Here is a 21,708-nt window from a genome sequence, read left to right as displayed (position 1 = left end):
CCACATTTCATAAAACCAGCATAATCTTAACACTTACTAAACACAGTGCAGATAAAACACAAGAGTCCCACCTCTTATGAATATAGCAGCAAAAATTTTCAAATTAAAATATAATCAAACGGAGCCCAGCATTATATCAAAACATACACACCATAATGCACTAAGTAGGATTAATTCCAGGAATGCAGGAATGATTCAAAATCAGGAAAACTATTAGTGCGATTTTATATGTTGAAGGAGAAAAGTCACGTGATTTTACTACAGAAAGCAAGATGGAGTCACTCATGTCAAGAAGTGCCATAATCAGGAAAGCAGTCAAGGTCATTGCAGCTAAGACTAGATATCACCAAAACCAGCAGAGTGACAGCGCTAAGGACTGATAATCAGTAAGGCCATGTGAAGAGGCCTGCAAAGGCCCAAGACTGGTTAAATTCCTTTAGAAAGCAGGGACCTCTGCAGCAAATTGTCAGATCCTCCAGATGCTGACTCTTCCACGTCTGTCCACATGAGAAAGGCAACATCCACTGAAGGTTCTGCCTAATTGATCTCTGAACATTATAGAGACCCCTTCACTGCTTGAACCTAATAAGCGGCAAGTGTCAGAAGCTGACCCGGACCAGATGGAGTCCCCATCTCAACCACCCGCCCATGGACTAATGTTGCCTTTGGTTTGTTAACTTCTTACCTCTTCTGTATCTTGTTTGCTGGGTGACTTTGTATTGTACTTTGTTTCGTGGGCCAGGTATGAAACCAAGTTAAAGGCATACTGCAATGTCCCTAAGTTTGGAATTCTGAATCTGCTTTGTAATTACCTTGCTTTATGCCTGAATAAAGCTGACATTGTGGAAAGATACAACTTGTGTATGCACCTTTATCCTGTGTTTGCAACATTTACCAATAAAGATAAAATGCTTATCTGACAGTCCCAATAAAAAGTCTACATAAAATTGGAAAAGAAATTACTTATGATGAAGACCTATAAAAAACCAATAGCAAGAAATTAAAATTCTTTATGCTAACCATTCCATAACATAAAAACACAATATATAAAAACACAATACCCCCAAATAAGAAAATGAAATAACTGGTATACATTTAGAAATGAAGAGATAAAATTATGTTTTCTTGGAGATATGATTATGTAATTAGAAAACCTTAAAAAATCCACTAATATGAAACAGAAGAAAAAAATTGGAAAGTTAATTGGTATATCTTATCTATTTATTTATGGTATATCACATTTAAAAGGACCTAAGATGCCATAGTTTCAAGATATGCCATTAAAAATGTAATTATAATTAAGATGTCATTATTATAGGATATATTCCACTTTCAAAGATGTTAAAATATGTATTTCAGAATTGATGAAATAAGATAGGTATGAAAAAAACAATAGTTTTTCTGTGTATCAACAATAATCACCTAGAAATGAAAATTAGAAAACCTTCACTATAGTGACAAAAAACTACGTAATGCTTAAGAAAAAAATTCATCAAGAAAGATAAGGACTTTACATGGTAAAAAATAAAACAAAACTCATAAATTCTTATGTAAAGACATAAAACTCTCTGAACAAATGGATCAATATGCCATATTTTTAGATGAGAAGAGTTAAAAATCCATGCCCTCAGAATTAATATAAAAGGATCCATGCTCTCAGAATTAACATAAAATTCAGTACAATGCCAATTAAAAACCAGACAGTACTTTAAGGGGAGGATTTGACAAGATGATTCAAAATTCATATTGAAGACTATTTAGAATAGTCAAAAATATAAAGAAAACCAGAATAGTGATGGAGGATTAAGCATAACAGACAATAAAAATTTCTATAAATCTACCCCAATCCTAATTGGAGGGATACTAGTATGGGAACTGACAAACCGATCAGGGGTAGGAAAAAAGAACACTGTATTTTAATTCAATGGGAAAAGGATAGTTTAGTTCATAAATGGTGCTGGTAAAACTGGCTCTCCCCCCAGAAGAAAATAAAATTAAGCCCTCATCTTTCACTATATAAATTCCAGATAGACTGAATCACAACATGTAAATCACACAACAGGAAAATGTAGGAGGTAATATGTAAAGATCAATAGTGGAAAAAATACAAACACAAATGACAGTTAAAGTGCCATTATCTATGACACAAAAGGAGGGTCTGCACATTGATCACCATAAGACAAACACATCAATGGAAAATGGACAAAGGATTCATAATTCATAGAGGAACAAGTCCGGATGGACAAGAATCAACTTTTGCGCGAATCAGAGAAATACAAGTTAAAATAAAAATAACTCATTTTACATGTCAGTGCCAAAAATTTAAAGGGAGATTATACCTATTGTAGGTTGGAATTTGGGGAAAAGGACATTCTCATGCACGGTTGGTGGGACACTTTTTGGGGAAGTAATCTGGCAATATTTTTAAAAATAAAAATGTACATACTGTTTGATTCAGCAGCTCCATCCCGGTGAGTCTGTGGCATAGAAATAGAAGTGTTAGTCCACAGGAGTGTCTTGCAGCTCTGTGTGTAGAGGCACAAGGCTGAAAAACAAAGTGAGTAACCATTAGTAGAAGAATGAGTGAATAAATTGTGGTATATTAAAAACATGGAGGGGCTCCTGGGTGGCTCAGTCAGTTGAGCATCTGATTCTTGATTACAGCTCAGGTCATGATCTCTGTGCATAGTGCGGAGTCTGCTGGAGATTCTCTCTCTTCTCCTTCTGCCCCTGGCCCCACTCACACTTTCTCTCTCTCTCAAATAAATAAATAAAATCTTAAAAAAATAAAAGCATGGCAAATCTGCTAAAAGAGTGAGTTCGACCTGTAATAACCTAATTCGAAAGGATATTTCGCACTGTTATGTGAGGAAAATCAAGATGTAATTCTTGCATATAGTATGATAACATTTTGGTAAAACAAACAATGATTCCCCTCATATGTGTGTGTATGAGGTCTGAGCATGGAGAAATACGAAACTAGATGCTTGACATTTGTTTTCCAGGTGGGAGGTGAAGAGAGGGAGAAGGTAAGGGTGACTAGAAAGAAGAAGAAAAGAAAAAGATCCAATATACAGAGAATGGACTTTGAGCAAGAACATGAGAAACAAACAAACTCAAACAACAAATAACTCTAAGAGCTCAGAATTAAATGTCTTCATAGAAGAAGGCATCATTATCTTCACACAAATAGGGTTGGAATAACCTAGAATAGAGGGCACACAGAATTAGACAACTACCAAACCTTCATTTAGTGATGCTAGTTAAGAGTTAAATCTAATCTGCTTGGCAGATGGAATTAGGGACTGATTTCAGAACCCACAATTCTGATCTTCACTTAGAGTGATATATCTGTGAATAAGTGTTTTGGAGGTTTCAGAGATTTAATTTTAAAATGTGATGGTTCTGTTTACCTATAAACCCAATGCTTGCCTTCCTCTGGTAAAAGTAAATAAATGACAGAACGTTCTTCTCTCACCATTTTAATATTTAGATTATGGGCATATCATATTTTATTTTGTAAGATTCATGGTGCTCTCCAGGCATGAGGGTGAATATAATTTCCTACTGTTTTTCACTAGGTGACTTGCACATAGTAGGAACTCAATAAATTGCTGAACAGGATTGAATTCCACTTGGAGTGCTTTCCAGCTGAGATAAACCAGTGAGTGCTAAACAAGGATTCCTAATCTCAGTGTACCTAACATCCCCTCCTTCTTCTTCCTGAGAGATTTTATTTAAGTGCCAAAAGATCTGCAAAATTCAGAACGTCAGTCACAGTGAATAATAACAATTTCACCTTCACTCAAGTGTATGGCTAGGAACAGGTGATTAAACCTATCATGGTATTACCTTGCTGCCTGGAGGTGCTCACCACATTCTCTCGGTTTCTAAGGCAACTGATTAAGGAATTTAAGAACTGAGGCCTCATTTAGGCTGATGCCCTTAGAAAGGTAGAATTTCTTTTCCAGGAGCCTGTACTGGGAGACAAGGCTTATTTGTTTTAATGTTTTTCATTTCTCTAAATTTCACAACACAAGGTGCTCAGATACCTTTTGGTAGAACCTACTGGAAAATGTTACCAATATAAACATGTAGAGCTCAGTTTTGCCAATCCAAAAAAACACTTGGTGGGATTACTGGTAAATAGGAGGCAACTCAAAGAAGACTCTGTTTTCCTCCCAGCCTTGCTTTTTATTTACTTCTTTGCAGCACAAGCCATAGACAGTGATATTGATGATGTTGGGCTAACAACTCAGTGAACGACTCTCCCTTACAAGACCGTGGCATTGGATGGGTCCAACACAGACAGGCTTTTCAGGCAGTTAAGCTGTTCAGTCTTGACACTCACTGTGATAAACTGCCACTGAGATAAATTCAGTGGTTCTCCGGAATGAGCTCTTTTGGGTTACAAAATGGCCTCTAGGGAGAGTCAGGGCTTGCTTCCAATGCGAGGTTAAGAGGATTTTTTTTTTTTTTTTCTTTTCAATCAGGAGGCAGCAGCTGGTCTAAGATCCAACCAGCAGATTGTTTACATACTTCTCTAGTACTCCCCGCCTTGGCCACAGCCTGCTTTCTCTTGGTGGATTAATCACTCATATCTCTGAAATAATGTGATTCTTTTCATTAAGTCGCTGAAGTAGAACATGAACATTTCATTACCACATAAGAGTTACTACCTTTTCTCTTGCAAAAGAAATATTAAGTCTTAGCTGTCAAATGTGAGAGACAATGCCTGTTGTTCTCTGACACAAAAATAATGCTGGTCACATTTCATACCTTTTTTTTTTTTGTAATGTTATCATGCCTCTTGGTCTTTAGATAACTTCAAAATTACAATAAATTTATGCATCTTATGGAATGATTCTAACATGAAAGGATCACACTAGAATGTAAACTCTGAAAGCTTATCTCTTTGGATTAACATTATATCCCTGTGCCTTTTACAGTGCCTGAGATATGGAAGCCTCCTGATGAATGAATGAATGAACAAATGAACAGAAGTGTATTGCATTGGGCAATGGGCTATGGTGAGGTTAACTTGGTATGGCAATTGGGAGTGGTGGGGAATTGGAAATAGCCTCACCCACCAAAGCAGAAAATTGGAGGGACAAATCCAGCTGAATGCTCTGGGAGGAATTCCATTTCAGCAGAATGAATGAACTATTTAGTTGTGTGGATTGATAAAAGAAGTAGTAATGATTAGCTACCATATACTTTACATACATTAAGATTAATCCTTAAAAATCTTACAAAGTGAATGGTATTATCTCTATTTTACAACATGAAAAATGAAGCCCTAGAGGTTTAATGACTTTTCCAATATCCTATAATTAGTAAGTGGCAGAACTGAGATGCAAAATCCTGGCTGCTTTCAAAGTCCACACTCTTTCCCTAAGTTTATGTGAATAACAGGCACTGGATGTGGGCAGGTATTTAATATGAAGAGGCAGGAGAACCCAATGATCAGGCATCTCCCAGAATATGTACGTCAGAGGACAGGGATTCGGGCAGGCTCATAATCCCATAAGACCAGGGGAATCTTTTAAGCAGGTAGCCGGGACCCTGGTAGCTGGGAATTTTGGTCAGAAGGCTGGAGGATCTGGTAAGAGGAAGGTAGGGCCCTAGTCTCAGAGGAATTGGGTTACTCCACAGGCCACAAAGATAGTGACTCAAGCACAGGGTATACTGGTATATGGTGTAATCTGCGGTAACAAATTACCACAAATTTAGCAGCTTGCAACAACACTCACTTATTAGCTCCCAGTTCTGTTGGTCAGAAGTTCAGGTGGGCCCCACTGAGATCTCTGCTGAGGATCCCACAAGACCTAAATGAAGGGATTGATGAGGCTGGGCTCTTATTTGGAGGCTCTGGGCAAGAATATGCTTCCAGGTTCATTCAGGTTGTTGGCAGGCTTCGGTTCTTTGTGGTTGGAGGGCTGAGGTCTGGTTTCCTTGCTGGCTGTTGTCTGGGCACCACTTTTAGCTCTTCTGGGCTGCTCTCAGGTCCTGGCCTGTGGCCCTTCAGCTTAGGAACGGAGAGCTTCCCTTGCATCAAGTCCCTCTCACCCCTTGAATCTCTCTGGCTCCTTCTTCTGGTACCAGCTGGATAAAACTCTCTGCTTTGAAAGGGCTCGTGTGATCAGAATAGGACCATTCGAACATCTCCCTCTCTCAGGACAGCTGATTAGTAAACTTAATTGCATGAAAGTCCCCTTTTCCATGTAAAGTAATATAATAAGGGGTGTGACATCTCATCATATCCTGGTGGGATAGAGAGGGAAATGGCAGAATTCAGTCTAGCATGCAAAGGAACCAGTGGGATTAGAACGAAGGCAACAGTGGGGATGCAGAGATCCAGTGTATTGACCTCCTTAAATTTCTCCTGCTTCAGGCCAATCAGATCAAACTGTGCAGGTAGGATGACTGTGGCCAAATTACCAGACCTGACCTATTAGAAAGCCTCTTTCAGCAGGCTCACTGTCAAGTTGGCTCAGGCGAGTGAGGAGAAAGGCCCCAGCGCCTACACATGTGGAGCTCATTCGATTCTGACATCTTTTAGGAATGGTACAAGAGGCGTGTGACTACTTTTTGACATTGAGAATTTTGCTGGTGGAAGGGAGGTGTACGATAGTGATGAGGAAGTCTATGTCATCTCTGGTTTTCTCTGAAACCTGTGCCTGTTCATGGGAAAAAAAAAAAAATACGTTTTTGCCCAAAGGCCTGTTCATCTGTTCCCAGTTGTCATTTTGGTGTTAGGAAACAGGCAGAGGACTCTTGCCTGCAGAGTGACTTTGTAACAGCCCTCAACTAACAATCAGCTCCACAGCGAGACATTCTGACACTGAGGAATGATAATTTATGAGGCCTTTGCTATTTTTATTTCTTTATGCAGCAGAAGAGAAAACTCCGTTGTTTTTTTTTTTTTTAAAGAGTAAATTCTCTCCATTTAGGCAGAGAACTTTGCCAAAGGCAACAACTAAAAATAAAATCTTTTCATGACTGTATTCCTGGGCTTCCTCACTTAATCAGAAGATTCTACAGGGACAGTGAAATAGACCACAAGCTTAGAATATTTTAGAATCATTGAATTCCCCAGCTACTACAGAAATTGCATTGTATTGAGTGCCTAGCTCACCTATTTGTAATATATGACTTAAAAGGCAGCTTGGATGGGAGATAATTTAGTATTTCTTGATAGTATTAAATGTCAGCAGCAACCACTAGGTATAATTCAGATTTCCTTTTTCCCACCTTCAAATTGTGCCTTTTTGTTGTTGTTGTCTTTAGAGAAGAGTTAAGCTCTACATTTTCACTCATCATCAGATGGAATAGATTTGGCTAGTCGGTTCCTCAGAATAATTGCTAGACTCTTTAAACAAGCAGCCGTCCTCAATTAACCTGTAGGGGATGTCAGACGAAAGGCCTGGTTCTCTGGGCAGACAGCAAGCTAATGGGGATATTTCTTCATATACTCCATTTGCGTATCTCACAGTGAGAACATACATTCCCTTTTTTCTTGGCCCTATTATTTAATTTCCACCAGTGAACTAATGGGAATAATAAACCTTTTTTATTTTGCAAAACTGTGTTGGTAAAGAACCAGCAACAGCCATACCTATGTTGGGGGTAAGGCTTTTGGCTTACAAACACACTATTTTAGTATTTTCATCTTCATAACACCTCTGCAAGTGGTGTTAGGAAACAGTATCTTAGAAAGGTGTCCTGTCATCAGTTCCTCTGTGAGGCCCTGGTTTCCCAAGGAAATGCCACTTTGTAATGAACTTTTAGTCACCAAACTGTCCCACACAGTATGAGGGTTCTAGGCCTTACATACAAGCTAACTGAGGAGGCTTGGGTGGGATTTCAGCCCTTGGGTTTTAGAAGCTAACACCAAATTTGAAACGAATGGGTGTCACAGCTCGTAAATCTGTGTTTGGTTTGGTTTTGCTTTCAGTAGGTTGGAGAGTTGCTCTATCCCTGCCAGCCTGTCTTTGGAATGCCTGGCCCCCCTCATCGTGATGCCACTCCAGGTGTCAGGACTACTCTCAGGGAAGGGTCAGTGGATGTTTCTCTGGGCATCAGAAGGACATGCCCTGAACCGTACCACCGCTCTCTGCCTGCCAAGACTCGTGGATGAAGGTCCTCATCCTCTGATAGGACAGGAACAGACTTGGTTTTGTTGAGGAACTAGAGGTCTCTTCACTCACTGTATTCGTTTTCTAGGGTGGCTATCACCAAGTGCCACAGGCAGGGAACCTCAAAACAACAGAGATGTATTGTCTCCCAGTTCTGGAGGCCAGAAGTCTGAAACGGATGTGTCAGCCGGGCCGTGCTGTCTTGCAAGAGAGTCTGGGGAGAGTCTGGTCCTTGTGGTGCAGCTACGGCACCTAGCCCAGGTGGTAGCCATCAAGCCTTGGTTGTCCCAAGTTTGCAGCTGCAGCCTGCCACTCTGCTTCTGTCAGCACGTGGTGGTCTGTCTGTACGTGATAGTCTCCTCTCCGTGCCAGTCTGTGTCCAAATTTCTCTCTTCTTATAATGGCTCCCAGAATATAGGACTTTGGCTCATTTTACTGACCTCAACTTGATTAAATCAGGGACCCTATTTCCAAATGAGGTCACATTCCCAGGTACCGGGAGTTAGGACTTCAACATATCTTTGTGGGGGACACAATCCAGTCATAATACTCACTCTTCTCCCATTTTGACGTACAATGAATTGAATCAGGAATGGCAAGAAAATGTACCGCAAACCCTCTCTTTGAATAGATATCTTCCACTTTCTTTCCCACAGGGTCTCTGAAAGGCAGGAGCGGGACGAACTTGCTTGTTTTTATTATATTTTCGATGAACCAGTGTTTCTATGGTAAAGGCTCATTAAGAGGAGAAATAACTTTTAATTCAACTTTTGGAATGAGAAAATTACTCTTAGGGGATCCATGTGAGTGTTCCCGTTTTTTTTTTTTTTAATATTTTATTTATTTATTTATTTGAGAGAGAGAATGAGATAGAGAGAGCACATGAGCGGGGGGAGGATCAGAGGGAGAAGCAGACTCCCTGCCGAGCAGGGAGCCCAATGTGGGACTCGATCCCGGGACTCCAGGATCATGACCTGAGCCGAAGGCAGTCGCCCAACAAACTGAGCCACCCAGGCGCCCGAGTGTTCCCGTTTTATAGATGAGAAAATTAAGGTGTAGATGACTTTAACACCTATGTTTCAGGCATGGTGTTTCCATGTTTATGTAAGGAGTTAGCTGGTAGTCATGTGACTTCTCCTAGCACATATACCCAGGAAAGAGAGGAATGCTGGTCTTTGGTCTTCTAATCTGATGGTTTCAGCCTGTACGTTGTTACTTTTGACTATGTAATAGGAATATATTTCTGAGGCTATAAATTCTGTTATACCCTTCTCCTCTGAGTTTACTTCTCCAATTTGTACTGGAGATTTTTCTTTCTGAAAAGCCCTATTTTATGGGAAAATACATACTCATTATTTGACATTTGTCATCATTTGTCATATTTTATCTTTAGAGTCACTAGGGGCTTGATAGAGCAGATTTCCAGTTCTTACCCACTGGGAAATCAAATCTAGGTATATGATGTGGGGCTTAGGTTTCCAATTTTTAGAAAGCTTCTCAGGTGTTCTTGGTGGCAACAGGATTTAGGAACTACTGGATCAGTTACCTGTAAAGTATCTTTCAGCTCTAAGCATTTATGATATCTTCTTTTAGGATCCTGCCTCTGTCCCCTGGTTAAGGTATAAGGTATTCTGATTTCCACTGACAACTGGGAATATGGGGAGTTCCTTCTGATTCCACAGCTGTGTGAATATTCTGGTTTAAGCACTTCATAGGCACCAGCTTAACATAGAGCTTTGACCAACTTCTCCAAGTTTCACAACTTCCTTTTTTTTCATATGACTTCTTAGTTTTGAGTTTTCCTGGGACTCATGTTGTTCTACATCCTCTAAATATCAATATACATAAATGCACATATATCCACTCAGGACACAGGTCTCCTGCCCTCACTGAGATTTTCTGAAGGAGCAAGAGGCTTTCCCTCCCAGATGGACCATAATAACTTTCTAAGAACCAGAATTCAGACACACTATCATCAGTGCAGGGAAGGGAGTATTTTACAAAGCTCTTTTGAAGTGTTTAACCAAGATGGCCTTTTTCCTCTTCATAGAAGCTCTCTGTTTGGACATTTCAGGTAAACAAAATGACATTTTAAGACATATTTATTCCAGTCAGAGACATCTGGATATTTGGATGTTTCCATGCATAGTACCTACCCATTGCCTTGCTTATAGAAAGTACTTAATAAATATTTATGAATATAAGAATGAGTACCTGTTCATTGATAGAAATCCAACTTGTAAAAAAAAAAAAAGAAATCCAACTTGTTTCTCATCAGCTCAATTCCTTGAAAGTCAAACACAGGACTTTGGTTTATTGGCAATCAGCACTTGTTCAAATATTATCTTAGGTCCGAGAGTTTAATGAGGAGATTATAGGTATTTAAAATGCCCTCTATTGATAAGCCTCCCTGAACCTACCACACCTTGCCCTGACATCTGCTATACTCTATCTTAAGGGTGGGGAAGAATATGCAGTGATTAATGGTGATACTTAATCAACAACTTATTAATAAAGGGTCAGTTCATAAGTCCTCATTAAGTATCCATTCTTTCCCAGCCCTGGTCCTAAGCAGGGTGAGAGATAAAGAAATAAAAGAATTAGACCCTTCCTTGATAGAATTTATAATCTAGCAGATATCTTTATAACTAAGGGGTTTATAAGTTCTATGCTTTTTCTTCCTCCCTTCTTGTTTACTTTGTTACTCCCATGTTCCTCTCACTAGTTTCCCTTCTCTGTCACCATGATTCATCACTTTAGCCTTGCCTAACAGTATGACTGTTTTTTACTGAGCTAAAAGACAGTGTGCAGGAGTAGAGAGGCTTTGCAGATGAAGAGGACTGAATGCAAATCCCATTTCTGGCACTTCTTGAATCTGTGACCTTGGGGAAAATAGCTCAAACTCTATGAGCCTGTTTCCTCATCCTTACGACTGAGATAATAATTCCCACTTTACATGTTTAATACAAGGATTAGAACCAATTTATATAATGTTTATAAAGTGTCCTGTGCATGGTGGATGTTTAATAATAAATGCTGACTAGAGGTACAACTACTATGAATGTTAAATGTTAAGTAGAGAAGCAACTAGTAGAAAATGGCTCAAATGGCAGGAAATACTTTCGAAATGTCATTAGGGCAATAGAATATTTGGGTTTGGACATATATTTAGGTTGCTCCTGTCCATAGCATTATTTTTTTATTAACTAATACTATTATGTATAATTGTTGCTGCCTCTACCTCCCATTCCTCATACCAAAAGGAAAGATTTAAGAAATACCAGGAATCTACTCAGAGAAAATACCTTGAGAAGCATTTATAATAAGTTCTCCTAGGATCCTGCCTCTGTCCCCTGGCTAAGGTATAAAGTATACCTTAGTCTCAGGTGGATTCAAAGGTTGGCATATTTAATAAATTCCAAGGAGATTCTGATAAGAGATGAATCAGATCTAGAAACATACATTTAGGAAACAGCCATAAGGAGGTGAAAATTTAAATTATGAAAGAGAGTGGAAAACATGCAAAAGAGACCAAGGAAAGCTGAGGTTCTGCTGAACCTGTATTTGGGAAAGTAGGAGGGGGGATATGAAATAAAAAGCCTAAAGGCACTGGGGAATTACCAGGTGCCATGAAAATAAGATGTGGCATTATTAAGACAAGAGGACTTTGAAAATATTGCACTACAGAAGGATTATTTAAAAAAATATCTTCTGCTGTTTTTGTTTCTGATGACAAAAATTTTACAGAAAAGTACAACAAAGAAAACAAAAATCCCTTGCAGTCCCACATCCAGTGATAACCACTGTTCTTTAGTCAGTATCATTCCTGTCTTTTGGCAAATGCTTAAAACCTCTGATGGAAAGAGTAGCCATTTATTGAGGTTGACGTTAGTTTCAGACTAAAAAGATACTTTACAAATAAAAGTTCAGAATGGATTGATTGTTTTTGAATATTACATGCAGTGAGAGGACTTTGGAACCTTTCTGGATGGAGCTATAGCTCTTTTGAAAAGTTTTAGTGGAAAATATAGACCATGAGTTGGCAAACGAGGGCCATTGGGCTAAATCCAGCCCACTGCTTATTTTGTAAGTAAAGCTGTATTGGAATACATAGCCACACCCATTTGTTTATGTAATATCTATGGATGCCTTCCTGCTACAACTGCAGAACTGAGTATTTGTGACAGAGGCTATCTGGACCATAAAGCCTAAAATAGTCATGATATGGCCTTTTACATAAAAGGTTTGCCAATGCCTGGTATAGAACTGTACTTCCCAAATTATGCTCCAAGGTACATTAGTTTCCCATGAAATGTTAATAATCATTATTGAAAAAGGGCTCTGTATTCAAATAAGTTTGGAAAGTGCTGGATTCAACAAAGTTAACCAAATTTCTTTATTGTTGGACATCTGATAACATTTAATATGAACAGTGATAATCAACAAGAGCAGAATGTCTTATATATAGCACTCCCCAAAATTATTTAGTCATAGAATCTTTTTTTTTTCCTAGTAACATCTATCAACTTCATAATTTGGAAAATCTTAAATTTGCCTAGGAGACTTTGCCAAGATCATAAAACAGCATAAATCTGAGGTCATTGGGTTTAATTCTAAAATGTCTGTATAGACATAGAACCAAGCCTACTTGGTTCCAGAGGTAAGAAAACCACCCTCTACTGGTCAATCACCTGAGCTATCTTTGAGGATAAAGCAAAATCTTAGCGGAAGCAAAATGCCCAAGAGTGCTCTATAGAGGTGGAAGTAAGAGGTAGATAAAGCCTCTGAGGTTGTAACGGGGCAAATGAAGCTCTGAGAATTGCAAAGACAGAATACCTTCCCTGTCAGACCATAACTTTCTTTAGGGTGAGACCGTATCTTTTGTACTTTGTATCTCTCTCTGCCTTAGCCACATAGAATCTCTTATGTATAGCATTGGTTCAATAATATCTGTGGAATGGATGAATGGTGATTAATTTCAGGGGTGTCAAATACCTCTTTAAGGGATTAAAGGAATAGCTTCACTAAAAGACATTTAGGATTCTTCCAAAGATTTAACCAAATTAATACAAATTACTAAGCCAATATCACCATGTGATGAAAGGAACTCTTGAAGTTAAAATCGCTTGCCACTAAATAGCAGTGTAGTTAGTCATTTCATAACTTGGACCCTGAATGTCTGAATTAGTGAGAAAAAGTATTTATTAAATGAGGGGGTTCTATCCATAGTTCTAACCAGAAGCCAGAGCAAATAGCTAAAATTTTCATAATGGTGAGGTTATGAAATACCTAACAGGCTTTAGAAACAGTCCCAGTGGTAAGATCCCCAGTCCATTTAAAAATTAAACTCTTTCAAAAATGTTAATCATGGAGGATACAGTTGCAGACTACGTAATATGCTTTCAAAGGACAGTGGATGCACCCTTTCTAAGGGCAAAACCAATCAGCAAGTTCTTAAAATTCAATAAAAATCCTAATAAGTCACCTAACTCAATTACCTTCCAACATAGGCCTCTCCTTGGAGAATATTCTTACCTGTTTTTTGTCATATCCTACTTGAAAACCATAATACCCTGACCACAAGGTTTTGCTTTCACCAGAAATTCTGTCTAATCCAATGTTCAATTAGTAGAAAAGAGGTGGTGCAGCTAATATATCACATAGTCAGCCAGGCCTACACGGACTGGAGAAGTAGAAAGATTTAAGAAATAACTTACCGGATATGCAGACGGCTCTCTCTTTCCCATTAAACCAGGGATGAGAGGTACTATTTTATCTGTACTCGCTACCAATTGAAAAACACAAAACCAGAAACAACCCATCCCTAGGAAGAAGGGAAGTTGGACCAGTCACCTCTAAATTACAGAAATTTCTTAGCAGTGCCAGAAGGCTGCTGATGAGAAGCACCTGGAGACCCGACCCCCCACTAAGGCCCTGTGTATCTTCCCAGCACAGGGCCATAGGAATCTGGCTCAAACAACCCTCCCCACCCTGCATCAGAAGTGCAGCAGGGGAATCTCTGGCCCCAGGAACATGGCCTGCTGCGCTGGGCCTTGGGCCCCTGTTCACACTGGCCCAGCATTCCCGAAAACCTGAGTGCGCTCGCAGGAGCGAGGAGTGTGAACTGCGCATGCGTATGGTTCTGGTTTGGCTTCCTGGCTCCCCGGAATGGGTCCACAGGTCTGGGCCACGTAGGAATATATTGGGCCGCGGGCGGGAACTTTTAGGGGCCATCCCGGGCTGCCAGCATTCATCCTGCTCCGGAACGGAGTTGCTAATTCCCTTGAAGCCAAATGTCATGCCATCTTAGACTCCATTCTGCGCCTGACCAGGGCTAGAAGGATGGGAAACATCTGGGAATCATGTTTGCCAGACAGACCCAAGTCCAGTAAGGTCAGCAGGACCATATGGTGTAAGATGGTAAAAGAAAACACCCCCCCCAAAAAAAAGTAAGAAGAAGGAGGAGGAGGAGGAGGAAGAAGAAGAAGAACAAAGAACAAGAAGAACAAGAAGAAACATCTATCATTTTCTCCTATAGACTAATACAGAACTCAGGAAAAGGCCAGGCAGCACACTTCTGAAATATAGAAATGGATATATGTGCTATGACTTTCATCTCAAGAGTAGGCAGAAGAAATACAAATAACAGAAATTTGTTTAGTTTCTTTCTTTTTTTTTTAAGATTTTATTTATTTGTTTGACAGAGAGAGACACAGCAAGAGAGGGAACACAAGCAGGGGGAGTGGGAGAGGGAGAAGCAGGCTTCTCGCGGAGCAGCGAGCCCGATGCAGGGCTCGATCTCGGGATCCTGGGATCATGACCTGAGCCGAAGGCAGACACTTAACGACTGAGCCACCCAGGCGCCCCTAGTTTCTTTTACAAATGCAGTGAATACTCTTCTTAGAAGAAGAGAAGAGCTGTGTGGGCTGGCAAAGGCATTTCCCAATATCCTCACCCCCCTCTGCCATTTGCTATTCATCCTGGATAAAGAAAGAAGACAGATTTATCAGTAGGAATTGAATATGGCTATCACCCAAAGTCATTTCATAGAGGGATCCTCTCTTTAGGATGGAGATCGTGTGTTTCAGGTATTCCAGGAAAATATGGAGTTTATCTATATTGTACCACTGTCTGGCATGTGTTCTAGTTCTGGTTTAGGGGAAAAGGATCCATTTACCTTGGAAGGTTTCTAAGCACTAAGGCATCTTTGGGTGCTAACAAGCCTTGGGCAGGGAATAACTGGAAAGGGGGAAGCATTTTCCAGAGGTCAAAGACATTTTAAGAGGAAATTTTTCATATATATGATTCTAAACTGCATATTCTTGAATAGGTTTACTGTGTCAATTATCATTGGGTCGACTGACAGTCCATTTCATGAAGGTTCAAGGTGATTTTGTTTGGAAACCTTCAAGGAGAGCTTTAGCGAAATGCATTCTTGCTGTCCAGGACAATGCTGAATGGGAGCTACTGTCCTAAATGGATCCTAGACCCTGTAATCAGGATTATCTGCAATTTTTTTTTTCCTCTTCAGGCAACAGCTTGTATTTTGTTATGGAAAAAATGAGAACAATTAGAATGTTTTCTAGATTAGATATCAGGTGTCAGAATACAGAGGATGTCTGTTCTGGCAGGCTATTTTTCCAATACTAAATGCAGTACAAAGTTTCTGCCTTCCCAGGTATCAGGTTGCTATCCTTGAAAACTCCCATCCTTGGAACCTGAGCACTATTTCAATACAGCCATGGCATGTGAACAAAGCTCCATTTCAAAGGTCAGCCTATAATGCGGCAGGAAGAACCAACTTCTAGGAAGGTATGAAGTCCTCTTAGGGCCATATTGGAATGGTTCTCAAACTGATATTCTGAAGGGAAACTTTCATTTACTTCTGTTTCTTCTCCTGATTTGGTTAACCAGGAGATTAGGGGTCCTGACCTTAACTACAAACCCAGCCTGAATTGGCTCTGGAGACTCCAAGTACGGTCTGGGTTCAGGGGATGTAGCTGGCCAGTGGGCTATCTGGAAGAGGCATCACACATTGTGTCTTTACTCTGTGACCCAGTTCTGATGATCTGGTGCATTTTCAGAAGAATTTTGAACATGGGGCTAATCATGGAGATTTTAATTCTTTGGGCACCAGAGGCAATAAAACATTTTAGAAGCCAGTGGAAATATCTAAGATCTGAAAAAAAAAATTATAGACTACAAAATAAGAGAGAAACCTCAAAATGAAAGAATTTCAAAAAATGGTATTTTTTTTTGCTGTTTAAAGAAAAATATTATATTTAGGATAAGATGTGGACTCACATTAATGTTTGATAGAATGTGGAACATGATGTCCAGAATAAGAGGGTCTGTGGCCTATGAAGCTCTTCCCATGGTCCTGAGCCTAGGGAATATCAAGGGCAAGCATTGGAATCTTCTTGGATGTCAATAAACACCTTTTTTTTCCTGGTTAAAAGTCGATCATTTCTGGTTTTGCCCCCTAGTAGGCGATGCTTGTAATATTGGATAAGATGTGAAAGTGCAATTTCACATGACAGCAGCTTCATAATGTCTTGAAGTTCCCACCATTGTTAGGCTGGGTGTGATGACTCCAGCTAAACCTGCCTCTTTTATTAAGCGGATTGGCCTGTGTGACTTCAGAGAGGAATTTTGGTAAGACAAAAGTGCTGATTCTAATCCTGGTAGCAACTTCTGGGTTTTCAACAACTCTTTTGTGGGTTCTCCCCTTCCCCTTTTAAAACTTGCAATTAACCCTGGGTAAGGAGCCCTTTTATTGAAATTTACTTGAGGGACCCATAATTTAAATGTACATGGGAAACAACAGAGACAGAAACTAGGAGTTTTGCCAGGCACCTGGGAACAGCTCTGTATTATCACAGAATCTTCAAGCTGGAAGGGACTTTAGAAATCTTCCAGCTCAGCCCCCGTACTCTACAGATGAAGGAAGGAAGGCCCAGATGAGAAATGACTTACTCAAGGTGTTCGGGGTGATTTGTGGTAGAGAAGGGGTTAATAAGCAGGCTCCTGACCTCTTCTCATGTCAGCTTTATTCAATCATACAGCAAGATTAACGTAATTATGAAGCAGGTTCAGGATTCCAAACTCAACGACCTTTTGCTACATGTTTAACTTGGCTTCTTACGCATCACACGAGGCAAAGTATAATAAAAAGTCATACAAGAAACAAGATACAACAAAGGGTAGGAAGTTCAGGAACCGAACTTAAAGTCAGTCTATGAGTGCACGGTTGAGCTGAGCTCCCAGTCTAGTCCAGGGCATCTCGTGGCACGTGCCGCTTATTATGTTCAAGCCATGGAGAATCTCTGTTCTGCTCAGAGATCAATGGGCAGAGCCTTCAGGGGCAATGGTAGTTGCCTTTTTGATGTGGTCAGACATGAAATGATCAGTGTCTAGACACTGACAGTTTGCTGCAGAAATCCTTCCTTTTTAAAGGGATTTAATCAGTCTTGAGCCTGTGCAGACCTCCTCTGCTTCTGCTAGTTATCAGTTCTGGGTGTTGTCAACCTGTGCTGGTTTTGGCAATATCTGGTCTTAGCTGTGATGCCCTTGGCTGCTTATGTCACTGCTTGACATGAGTGACTCCATCTTGCTCTCTACACATTTATAGGTGGTATATGTTAAAAAAATTTTTTGAACTTACAGTGATAGCAAAGAAAATGGTGGTTACCAAGGGGTGGGGCATGAGGAAAAAAGAGAAGGGAAAAAAATGATAAAAAGTAGAATGGTGGTTTCCAGAGGCTGGGGAGAGGTGGGTCATGGTGAGTTATTATTTAGTGGATACTGAGTTTCAGTTTTTTAAGATGAAAAGAGTTCTGGAGACAGAAGGTGGAGATGGTTGCACAACAATGTGAATATACACAATGCCAATGAGCTGCACACTTAAAATTATAGTAAGTTTTGTGTTATGTGTATTTTAACACAATTAAGAAATAGAATCATACAGTTTTCCTATATGTAATGTTAATTTTTTGTTTCAACTTTCCGGTAGCAAAGCCCAAGAGTGGGTAAACCCTTAAAATTCTTCTCTTGAGGAAGAAATAGTTAGGAATGGAGTAAACTTGAATTTTAGGAACCTTGGAGAAGGGTTTCAATATGTGTTTTTCAGCTCACCTGTCTTGAGGCCTCTTCACCACGTGGCAAATCTGTAATCTAGGGCTTTATCAGATGTTTTGTTCCAATGGTTCTGTACTTTTCCCATTAAGTGTTAAATTGATTTGGGTGCTGAACTTCTACCATTTCCTAAAGCATATCTTAGATTTCAGGGATGAAAAGCCCAGAAATTCTCTGCAGGGACATCCTCTTGCTTTCGAGCCCCACCTGCTATTTAGGCAAGGAAAATATAATTCAACAGAGGGAGATGTTACTCAGGGTTATCACTGGGCTTTGCAGAGATGTTATTTCCAAGATATTCACAGAATGCCTTCAAACTCTTGAGCAAAGCTTGGGGAGATGGATTTCATGAGAGGCAGAGTGTTTTCTTTAAAAAGCTCTGCAACAAACCCAAATTATCTTTTACAGACTGGAAGATAACAGTTTAACCAAGATAAAAAGCTATAAATGGTTATTTATCTACAACGGCTATTACTTTTGCACCAGGACATGATTTTCCACTAAGCCCAAACTTGTTCCAGAGGACTTTCTGATTTCTTTCCATTGAATGAAAGTGCAGGGCTGTTTTTGCCAATGCTATAGTGCTTCCTTTTCAACAAACAACAGAACAAAAGCTCCTGTTTTTTGTGCTCTTGTCCCCGTGTAACTCTGCTTTTATGGCACAATGGATGTCACCATTGTCTTCTTTGTGCTTTTATTTTTTAAATTTTTATTATATTTTTAAGAGGGGGGAGGGGCAGAGGGAGAGAGGAGAGGCAATTTCAAGCAGGCTTCATGCCCAGTGTGGAGCCCAACGAGGGGCTTGATCTCATGACCCTGAGATCATGACCTGAGCCGAAATCGAAATCAAGTCGGGCGCTTAACCGACTGAGCCACCTGGGTGCCCCTTCTTTGTGTTTTTAAAAGTTATACTTTTTCATGAAGGGGGGTAAATTGGAGGGAGAGGTGAACCATGGGAGACTATGAACTCTGAGAAACAACTGAGGGTTTTAGAGGGGGGGGTGGGGGGATGGTTTAGCCCAGTGATGGGTATTAAAGAGGGCACGTACTGAATGGAGCACTGGGTGTTATATGCAAACAATGAATCCTGGATCACTACATCAAAAACTAATGATGTATTGTATGGTGACTAACATAACATAATAAAATAAAATTAAAAAAAAAGTTATACTTTTTCTAAGATGCTAGGAACTATCTAAATCTTAACTTGCTTCATATACTCAACTGAAATAATAAAATTACTGTGTTTTTGTTCTTAAAGGATGTAGGGTCCTTGTATAAAAGCACCTCTGTCTTTCTCTTTGAACTTTAATTTCCTCTTTTAAAAAATGGGAATAACAAAAATATTACTTCAAAGGTCATTGGGAAAGAATATATGCTTGACAAAGTATATGTTAGTTTCCCATCTCTACAAATGAATGAAACAATTTGCTCAACTGAAATCCATGTTGGCTTAAGCTCAGCCCTCAATTGTGTATTTCTGAATAACTTTTTTTTCTTTCCATAGACTTAACTTGAAAGTCTCATGAATGCAGATGTTCAATATCTTTCTCCCTTTCTATGCCCATTATCGAGCAAGTCTATGTTTTTAGTCTTTTTCTAAATGTCATTTACAATTATCACCATCAAACACACTTTTATAATTCCCCTTCACTCCCCATGCAATAGGAACTAAAGCTAAAAATTCTGTGAAGTTTATTTATGAAGCAATAAAAGAAAGTTACTCATCAAATAAAATAGAGTGGTAAAATCAAGAGACTTGCTTATTTAATCTGTTATAACCATGCAAATAGAGATAAAAATGGTTTGATAGAACACCTATATTGAAGCAATAAAACCTTTAAGCTGCCATTTGTACCCCAGATTAGACCCCACCTAGAAGTAATGTGGAATAAAGTGAATCAAATTTACCTGTTGACTCACAATCTGGGCAAGAGTTTTTCAGTCTTTCCTTTCCTGTAGTTTGCTGATTTCCCTAGAACACTTACTACCCTTCAGAGCAAGCAGGCTTCTATGGTAACTAGTCAACTAAATGGACCCGGTTGCCAGGAAAGGTACATGAAACAAAACCAAAACAAGGCAGACAGGAAGACAGGGGCTTCCCCAGTGGTTGAACTGAGAGATGTCAGAGGAAACATAAAAACACAATTATGAAATGGCTCAGTGCAATGTTTTAATATTGATAGTGACAATGATAGTAGTGAAGTATATATTAATATGTGGTTAAAAGCTGCATCCTTGATTCTCCTTTAGTATTTTGCTTTTGATCACGTATGCACAGGTTTTTAAGACACTGTTCTATGACTAACATCTATTAAGAACCAACTATTTCCAGGAATTTTACATTTAATTTTTTTAAATCCTTACAGCCAGTCTTAACTTCTCAATGCTTCTCTATTGCTCATCCACATCACTTGTTAGTAAAGTTGATTGTTCTTATACCATTGTGAATCATGTTTCCTTGAGAAAGATAATCACTAAGAGTTCCTGAATCATCTTTCATGCACAAGGTATAGAAGAATAAAGATTCCTGCCTACAACTTGAGGTAGGTATGACAAATAGAAAAAAAGGAACTGAGGTGTCTCTGACACTGCAATACATTGTTACTCTTTTCCTCATTTTTCTGTGTCACTACTTAAAGTCTCTTACTATTTCCTTCCTTGCTAAGGTGAACACCACAAAGGAAAGAATTATGGGCATCTTATTTATGGTTATATCCCAGAGTCTATAAGCACAAGGCACATAGTTGGTGTTAAATAAATACTTGTTTATTGATGGCTTGAAAGGACAACTTTGTGGGATGAGCTTCAACATTTGCAACTAAATGTTCATATCCTAAGGTGGGCCTTTTGGAGAAATACAGAAATACTGAAGTTGCCATTCATTTGATTAGCTATGTTGTAGGCAATAGAGAATTTTTATTAAATCTTTGGGTTCATCCTTGGCAAGATCTGCTCAGTCATTTTCTTTCCAGTTGGTGGTTTAGTATCCCAGCAGTATAGCTTATGGCTGGTAGTCAATTAGTTGTGAATTTATTTTTAATCTTTAGCAAATGTCCCTTGTGAACAAGCACAGGATGCATCATAATTACCATCAACTACTATCTCTTCAACTCCCCTGTGTGCCTGGCAAAGTACTTGCAAAACAGAGACAAAATATAGTTCTAGTACAAAGAAGCTGACAGACAAATAAAGATCATTAAGTTTTTGCTGTATTAAAAAATAATTATGCTGTGCAGTTGAGTGATTTTCTTATGTTCTGATAAAATGCCTCATGGAGGGCTAGAGCTTTAAAGAAAGTTATGAAAGAAAGAGAAACAATGATAGAGCACATAGACAGCAAAAGCGTTCTTTGATAGCTGTACAAGTTTAATAATTGGTAAATAATATAATTATCAGGTGGTGCTGATAATTTGTTAAAGAGAAGAGGGACATT

At 39.3% G+C, this 21,708-nt stretch overlaps 1 long non-coding RNA gene across 1 annotated transcript in view; it reads right to left on the bottom strand.

Annotated features, from left to right (window-relative positions):
• LOC141374093 (uncharacterized) overlaps nt 1-20,249 on the bottom strand; it is a 33,104-nt gene extending 12,855 nt beyond the window's left edge. Inside the window, exons 1-2 of the long non-coding RNA XR_012380662.1 lie at nt 20,184-20,249; nt 2,447-2,545 (exon numbers count right to left, since the gene is read on the bottom strand). This is a non-coding gene — a long non-coding RNA (uncharacterized lncRNA). The remainder of the gene's footprint in view (nt 1-2,446; nt 2,546-20,183) is intronic.
• Nucleotides 20,250-21,708: the final 1,459 nt, after the last annotated feature.

Source organism: Callorhinus ursinus, unplaced genomic scaffold (assembly GCF_003265705.2).
Source record: "Callorhinus ursinus isolate GAN/ISIS: 27379988/994484 unplaced genomic scaffold, GSC_fseal_2.0 scaffold14, whole genome shotgun sequence".
Taxonomy (NCBI): domain Eukaryota; kingdom Metazoa; phylum Chordata; class Mammalia; order Carnivora; family Otariidae; genus Callorhinus; species Callorhinus ursinus.
Note: the sequence above shows the minus strand (reverse complement) of the source record. Positions and strands in the feature narration are given on the sequence as shown.